This window comes from Rhipicephalus sanguineus, chromosome 3 (genome assembly GCF_013339695.2).
Source record: "Rhipicephalus sanguineus isolate Rsan-2018 chromosome 3, BIME_Rsan_1.4, whole genome shotgun sequence".
Taxonomy (NCBI): domain Eukaryota; kingdom Metazoa; phylum Arthropoda; class Arachnida; order Ixodida; family Ixodidae; genus Rhipicephalus; species Rhipicephalus sanguineus.
The window spans coordinates 111560991-111569943 of NC_051178.1; the positions used below are offsets into that span (position 1 = coordinate 111560991).

Sequence of the window (8953 nt, forward strand, 5' to 3'; positions counted from 1 at the left end):
GCACCAATAGAGGCCTTACAGTACACAAGTAGTACTATAAAACATGATGGCTTAACACAGGTATCTGTTGATACACCAAAACTGTCCATGAATGATGAGCTTAGGATGCATTAAGAGCAAATATTAGTGGAGTATAGATTTTTGCAGACAATTTTATTTATGCGTACATCAAGCTTTCCCACACTGGCGTACTAAAATAGTATGAAGAATACATTTGCCGAATAAGCAACTTGCACAGAAAACTCCATCAGCACTATCATCAATAATAAATAGATCAGTGTATGCTCTATGTACACAATGTATGGTAACGAGCCACCCTTATTGTACGACATCATGAATGTGAAGATTTCAAGATAGCTGAAGGACTTAGTAGAAGTGTAAGAGCACCAGAGGTTACAGCAAAGATGAGCACTGTGTTGGCTTTTCTGTCTCTCTGCTGCTCTGCATGGTTTTAAATCTTGGGTATGTTTTGCCAACAAGCCCAGTTTTGAACGCTTCAAAAAAAAACCTGTTGCACTAAAGTCCATTCATATGCAGGGCTAGTGCTGTGCCCTACAAGTGTCAGTTCAATTCAATGAGCCTTAATTCACTATGTTTCTTTTGTCCTTTCATAGCTATAGGGTCTCGTCCGGTAGACTTGATGGCTTCAGGTAGCATGCAAGGGTTCATTGGCCAGCTGCCAGCTCGTAAAGAGTTCTACAAGACGCCAGGATGGCCAAAAGTAGCACTAGCATGTACTGTTGGGATTACACACTGAGGTGCTCAATGGCATGGATGGGACAATGACCACTGTTGCAGCTCCATTGGAGCATCAGACGCACTATCCAAAGGTTACAGATTCGGTCCTGGCAGGAGCAAGTGTCTCTTTGTTGATTTAATTCCTTTCAATTTATGTAAAAATTACCACACTACAGTTAAAAACTAAAATAATCTCCCCTATGCCTTCCTTGGCTTCATTGTCTGTCTGCATTAGTAGGTTGTGTCTAACAAGAAAAAGTAGCCCTTGATCCAGTGCCCTTGTTTCGTCTGTTCAATTTCGTAGTGCTTGGCACGCCACAAAATCAGTATAACCACACTGTCCAGAATTCTGTGATCAGAAAACATGTAACGTATCAGAAATGACTTCTTCATTTAACTGCATAAACTAAAGCAGCACTGTCATCCCTTTCCCGATTGATACATCTTGGTTTTTTATACTTGCAAATAAGACCCCACTTCTGGCTTCATGCTTCTTTAGCAAAGTACAAAGGAAAGCGAAAACTAACGGTACCGACAAGATCAAGTAATGTTTCTTGATACACCATCACATCCAGCCCTTGTGATAAGAAGTTTTTGCAATGATGCTACTCCACTATAAATAAACTGGTATTAGAGAGAACATGTTTAGTTCATCAAACAAATATATGTAATGGCAGGTCTAATAATCGACATGTTTCTTCCCAGGCAAACACAGCACAAGCGAGCATACGCTACCTTAATAAGCTATAGTTTGAACTGACACACACGTCTGTCAATTATAATTTATATAGACATGCTGTACTACTTCCAATTAAGCTTGCAGTTATATGCACACTTACTGTTACTACCAGCACATAATATGATTCAGTCAAATGCATTCCTTCTTGTAAGTTTTCTGCAGAACTAAATCAATGTTCTCAAAACATAATGGCCCGTATATCTCTAGCCAGCGGCCCAGTCCTGCATATGGCTGTCCTTGTCCGATATTTCCTTTCATTTATTTAATATATACGCTCCTGAGCAACTCTGGCGAGACTGATCTAAGCATTTTTTCGTAAGGCACCCCATGTGGTTACAATACACTTAAACATAATGGTGAAATGAAAACTCGATACTTCACTATCGGCGTATTGATTCGGTCCTTCTATAGACTATTTTACTGATGGTTTTTGGTGCCCACGTATTGGGCTGTTAACTTTGCTGTTTTGTATCTTGAACTAAACAAACAGTGCTACAGTACAACGTGTGCGCATGAAAACGGTTGGGTTGGTGCATTCGACGGTATGTGACCTTGTAATTCACGTCGCTATATAAAAATAAAAAAAAACTGATTTAACAGCATTTGTGGCCGTGCCCATGTGTCTTATGTAAAACCGTCTATGTATCAGTGTTGATATGTTTCTCAAAACCTGACATCAAATCTCCTTTAGAAATGACAAATATAGTTAAACACGCTATTGGAGAGTAGATGAAGAAAACGAGAACGAGGCTGCACTTGCTTGCGAGCGGCTCGGTGAACTGTTTTTCGCTCCGAGCTGTACATCTGCATTCATTTTACATTCTGTAAATAAACGCGTTCAATCGTCACAATTGTGGTGCAGGTGCAGGGTATACTTTTGTGAAAAGCCGTACGTCCAGCGACCTCACCTCCGTCGGCCACGCCGGCTTTCCAGGTGGTAGAGATGAAAGGCGAGGCCGGTGAGATGATGACCAAGGCCGACGCATGGTAGGCAGATCAAGCTGCGCACAGGCGATGTTCGGCCGGTAGGCATGCCGCTTGGAAGTTGGGTTCGTGGGCCATTCTGTAAATAAACGCGTTCCATCGTCTACAATATGGTATATGGGAAAGGCCGTCTTTGAAATGGCAACGTTAGTTGACAATTTTTTTCATGCCCCTCCCCCTCCCCATCTTTTCCCTCTCAGTTTTTCACTGTCCCCGCCCTTGCGGGAGACTAAAAAATTTCGAGGCTGCGGCCCTGCGGCTGAAGCAAGTTCGAGACCCCTGAAATAAGTGCTACGCGCCCCAACCTGTATTAATAGTATACTTTGTTCCAGAAGTTCCGTGCAGCAGAGCCAAGGCTACACGACCCTCGAGCGCAGGTTTGTTGCGAAGCGAGATGTAGTGCCCCATATACGTAGCCCGTTGTTGTCCTCATGACTTTGCAAGCAGTCTCATCGGAGGATTTTTACTTGAAGGCTTCTCTGCGTGTTGTAGCTGTGATTTGTATGACGATTTTGTCGCATTTTCTGTATAAAACATTTTTGTGGCTCCATGATACTGAAGAAAGAGTTCTTGCTTGTACGTGTTATAACATGCAAATGACGAAAGAAATAACGCTGTTGTGGCTCGTATGTGTTATGTTTTTACTTATAAAGTACGAAGGAATGGTACGACACTGTCTAAACTTTTATGAGTAGTCCGCACAGCCCGAGCGTCCACAGCGCCGCGGAGGACCCAGCCTTGGGTTGTGATTAGTGCGCGGTGGCAGATTTGGTCACTTCTTAGTCAAAATGGCGGCGCCTGGTTCAACTGTGCGATATCGTTCCCGGATCAGCTTTTACGACAAGGGAGCGAAGCGGCACTTCGCATGCCCCTAGGCATGCGTATACGAAATCTGATGAAGCGTGGTGCTTTCATATTCAATTTGGCCAGTGCGGTGCTTTCCACCGAAACATGAGCCACTGAACCCTATCCCTCAAATGTCTACGTGCAAGTATCTCGAAGACGCGCGCTTTAACAATGCCGAGGAGAATATTTAACCGCTTTCACAATTACAGCTCATCTCACTGCGCAGTTGCACAGTGTCCCGAGACGCTCTTGCCGCTTTCGCTGCAGCGCTCGCCGCTAGCAGACGACAGGGCGCGGAAGGATACACTTAGATGTGCTCGCCCTCCTGATTGGTTGAGAAGGCCTGTAGCTTCCACAGTGCTGCACGGAACTTCTGGAACAGAGTATAGTATGTTTTATATTGTTTAATATTTTCAGTGTATATTACCAAGTTTGTTCATATAACTGTCTCAAAACCCCCTATGTAATGCCCAAATGGGCCTTTAGGGTATATGAATAAAAAAATGAAAAAAAAAAACCTTGCGCAGCCAGGTTGAAATCCTCACCATAGAAGAATTATGCTATTGGTCATAGATTGATCAGCCGCAGCACAGTAGGGTGATTCCACGAGAGATCGAACATGCCTGTCCGGTCGCAATTTTCGTTTTGCCTGGGTTTTTTATATGTTATGTGGGCACGTTCAAAGTGCACGGAACCGAAAATTTTATTTCCAAGAAACGCTCCCAGTGCACCAAAAAATTATTTGAAGGTGGCGGCGCGGGCCTCCTGTTTTTGCTCACTGCAATGTTTTCGGATTTCACAGCCGAATTTAGCGCGAACTATAAATGATGTGTCGAAAATTTTTTTTTGCTGGTTTTAATACGCATTACTGTGAATTACATCCATGCTTTTTTTATGCTGTCCTCAAAAAGAAGAAAATGTGAAAAAATGGCAAACACGGCCGAAATCAAAAAAGGGTCCTAAGTTTGAGGCGCCTTGGCGCCTTTGCTATTACAAACAGAAACTTGAAAACAATGTCAAATATAGAAAAGAGCATTTGCAACATTTATACGGAAAATAATTTTCCTACAGGCAGCGCAAAAAAAGAAAAGAATAGTTAAAAGAGCGAGTTTTTTCAAAAAAGTACATTTTCAAAAAATAAAATAAAAAAAGAACTCCGGTCTCAATTTTGATGAGAATTTTTTATCGAAGAGTGCTTATGTCAGTGAACACACGGTTTTAATATCATATGTCCTCATTTGCTTTGTTTACGAGATATAACTGGCCAAAATGACCCTTGCAGTGTGTGCTCACTTCAGTGCGACTGATGGTTGTTATCAGCTTGCATTGTGCGTAAATCTCAGTTTTAATTATTCTACTGCAGCAAAATCTTGCTCTGGTGGCTTTTCGTCAAGAAAAATGTTTTCTCAGATTTTATTTGTGTCTAGCGTGTGCAAAAGTGGGCTGCTGCCGCCCTCTAAATGGCTAACATGTAAACAGTCTGCAGCCTACAACCTCGCCTAGAATCATCAGAGGAAAGATGGGCGCGCCTGTTCAAGATATCAATCGCTTCTTCTTCCTGAAGAAATGCCTGGTCTACCTCATCGCGGTTAGATGTAGACAGGTTTTCCTTGAGGAGCGTAAAGCAATGCAAGCAGACTTCGCAGGTGTCGCGAAGATCCTCAGCCTATGACAGTAGCTTCCGGAGGTAGGCAACAACAAAAAGAGCAAACAAAGAAAATTTGCGCAACGAAAATTTTCCTCAGCAATCTTCTTTTTGTGAACGCGTAAATAATCGGCCCAGAATAATAGGACCTAGCCATGGGCAGCGGGCATCGCGTGTAGTGAACAGCTAGACCTAGAGCAAGTCGAAGCGTTTATACTGAACGGCGCCGCACAAATTATCTCACATCTGCGCAGCTGTCATGAATGCGTTTCCAGAACTGCTCACGGTTTAACATTTTATGACTAAGGGTGTCTAAGCGCTTTGGGCTGTAATAATTAATTTGTAGGGCACACTCATTGTCAAAACTAAGGGTAATTTCCGTCTGGCGCCACCAATGACCTCTGCTGTCCTCGACGTGGGAAAGCACTTAAGTAAAGTAGCAACAAAACATCATCAATTGGGCAGCTTCGGCCACTCATGGCTTAATCATGCCGCACCGCACGTTTTGGCTGTTGAAACGCTGAGGTAAAGGTCGAGATGATAGAGGAAGACGTTATCTGCAACGCCGAAAACATGTGATAGCGGGAAGTGAAATAAACGGCTCGGAAATGATTGAGCTAACTTTTTACAAAAGTTGTTTAGGCACAGTGTGCGTCGAATGGGGAAGATGGTTAGAGCGTACAATGCACGTAATGGAATGGAAGCAAGCAGGCAGTGAGAAAACAACTGCATAACAGCGCACCTGCTGATTGTGGCATTTAGTTACAGATTAAGTTGGCCTTCGCTGCATACAGATGCTTTATTCTGTGTGCAAGGAGAGTTTTGACAAAGTGACCTAAACCATGTGTTCGCGGTGTCTCGCGTTCTTCTGATTAGCGAATACAGGCGGGGTAAGTTGAGGTTATAAGCTGCAAACTGCGTACGCGTTAGGCCTTTAGAGAGCGGCAGCAGCCCACCCCCGCATACGCTAGACACAATTAAAGTTTGAGAATACATTTTTCTTGACGACAAGACACCAGAGCAAAGTTTTACTGCAGGAAAATAATTAGAACTAGATTTAAGTGCGATGCAAGCTGATGACAACTATCAATCGCACTGAAGTGAGCGCACACAGCAAGAGTAATTTTGGCCCGTTAAATCCCATGAACAAGGAAAATGAGGACGTACATATTAACATGGTGTTTTCACTGACATAAGCGCTCTTCGATAAAAATGTCGTCAAAATTAAGGCCTGAGTTCTTTTATCTTTTGAAAATGTACTTTTTTGAAAAAAACTCGCTTCTTTAACTATTTTCTTCTTATTTTGCGCTGCCTTTCGGAAAACGATCTGCCGCATAAATGTTGCAAAGGCTCCTTCAAATACTTGACACTTTTTTGAAGTTTCTGTGTGAAATAGGAAAGGCGCCAAGGTGCATCAAACTTAGCAAATTTTGTTGATTTGGACCGGGTTTGCCACTTTTTTTCACATTTTTTTTCCTTTTGAGGACGGCATAAAAAAGCATGGACACAGTAATGCATATTAAAACCAACAAAAAAATTTTCGACACATTATTTATAGTTCGCGTTAATTCGGCCGTGAAATCCGAAAACATTGCAGTGAACAAAAACAGGAGGTCCACGCCGCGACCTTCAAATATTTTTTTGGCATGCTGGGAGCGTTTCTTGGAAATAAAATTTTCAGTTCCGTGCACTTTGAATGTGCCCACATAACATATAAAAAACCCAGGCAAAACAAAAATATCGAACGGACAGGCATGTTCGATCTCTCGTGGAATCACCCTTTAGAAGGCGACAGCAGCCCACTTTCGCACACGCTAGAGGCAAATAAAATCTGAGAACACATTTTTCTTGACGAAAAGCCACCAGAGCAAGATTTTGCTGCAGTAGAATAATTAAAACTGAGATTTACGCACAATGCAAGCTGATAACAACAATCAGTCGCACTGAAGTGAGCACACACTGCAAGGGTCATTTTGGCCAGTTATATCTCGTAAACAAAGCAAATGAGGACATATGATATTAAAACCGTGTGTTCACTGACATAAGCGCTCTTCGATAAAAAATTCTCATCAAAAGTGAGACCGGAGTTTTTTTTATTTTATTTTTTGAAAATGTACTTTTTTGAAAAAACTCGCTCTTTTAACTATTCTTTTCTTTTTTTTGCGCTGCCTGTAAGAAAATTATTTTCCGTATAAATGTTGCAAATGCTCTTTTCTATATTTGACATTGTTTTCAAGTTTCTGTTTGTAATAGCAAAGGCGCCAAGGCGCCTCAAACTTAGGACCCTTTTTTGATTTCGGCCGTGTTTGCCATTTTTTCACATTTTCTTCTTTTTGAAGACAGCATAAAAAAAGCATGGATGTAATTCACAGTAATGCGTATTAAAACCAGCAAAAAAAAATTTCGAGACATCATTTATAGTTCGCGCTAAATTCGGCTGTGAAATCCGAAAACATTGCAGTGAGCAAAAACAGGAGGCCCGCGCCGCCACCTTCAAATAATTTTTTGGTGCACTGGGAGCGTTTCTTGGAAATAAAATTTTCGGTTCCGTGCACTTTGAACGTGCCCACATAACATATAAAAAACCCAGGCAAAACGAAAATTGCGACCGGACAGGCATGTTCGATCTCTCGTGGAATCACCCAGTAGATGGTGACGCAACCAGCGATACATACGCTTCTGAGCAGCTTGACAAGCGTTTTGTGTCTATCTGCGTCCCCGTCTACTGCACTGTAGTTGATTTGCACGTTAGTTCATTATTACCGATGCATTTTATTCACAGAAAATGTACGAGGCGACCAGTGCGTTTAAAAGCAGGCGAATTGTTATGGCGGCAGGCGATTGAACAATCGGTTCAAGCGATGACCTCGCGATATTAACATTTGGGGTTTTACGTGCCAAAACCACGATATGATTATGAGACACGCCGTAGCGGAGGGGCTCCGGAAATTTTGGGGATCTGGTTTTCTTTAACGCGCACTGACATCGCACAGCACCAGGCTTAAATGACACAAATAGAGCAACTACTAGAAGTGTATACAACAAAACATCACAGAAAAGCAGATACTACCTGTAGCAGAATCCATACTTGCCTATCAGACAACTTTTCTCGTACATCATCACTGCTGTGTGAACACGCCACCCGGGCTGCCTTACCTGCAAATGTCATCACACAATAAGATCACATAGTTACGCAATTTCGCGAGTTGAACTCACCTAGGCATCCGCTGAGACGCACGCTTGTGCTTTACAGTCGCCGTCGTCGTCAGACAGGGCACTGGGCGGTGGACTATCTGAGTAGATGCACTCGACTGAACCACGCAATAACCGTGAGTAATCAAGAAACGTGGAAAGCACGCCGATCACGCAGCGCTGAGCGCGCAGACAAAGCGACGAGCCCGTTGAGGCTACGACGACACACCACAGAACACCAACACAAAATCTTGACACACCTTTAGCCGCCCATTCCATCCCACACGCGATACACTTCCAGTCGACGACTGACAACGATGATTGGCACACATAATATCAATAAACACCGCAAATATACAAGCGCGGAACGAACTTATCACGGCACCACCTTCGATTCCCCACGCCGGTACATTTTTTTTTATCGCGCTGAACGTGGTCCCGCACGCGTGGTTTTGGTTTGAAGGGATTGGCTCCCGCGCGGCGGGTGATTTGAATTTAGTTGCGTTATATCTCTAATTATCAACTGACAGCAATGATGACCCCACGTAATATCAACAAACATTATATGTATACAAGCACGGAGCAATTTTGTTGTGGTGGGATTTGTTTTGTCGAAAATTGTTTTTTTTTTTGTGTGTGGTCCCGCACGCACGTCTTTGGCTTGACGTGATTGGCTCGAGCGAGGCGGGTGATTTGAACTGAGTTACGGAGTGCACACTCCTCCTTGCGTTTTCTGTTCTCGCTCTTCCCCCCTTCTTTATCCTACTCTTACGCGCCTTTGAGGCCCGTATTTAGCTGTCTCCTGACAG

The 8953-nt window shown here is 43.1% G+C and overlaps 1 long non-coding RNA gene across 1 annotated transcript; it reads right to left on the reverse strand.

The window, feature by feature from the left end:
* Positions 1 to 2202: 2202 nt before the first annotated feature.
* LOC119385070 (uncharacterized) lies at positions 2203 to 8728 on the reverse strand. The gene is made up of 4 exons (XR_005182072.2): positions 8169 to 8728; positions 8023 to 8108; positions 2386 to 2540; positions 2203 to 2299 (listed from the first exon to the last, which is right to left on the reverse strand). It is a non-coding gene; the product is annotated as an uncharacterized LOC119385070 (long non-coding RNA).
* Between the last annotated feature and the right edge of the window lie 225 nt (positions 8729 to 8953).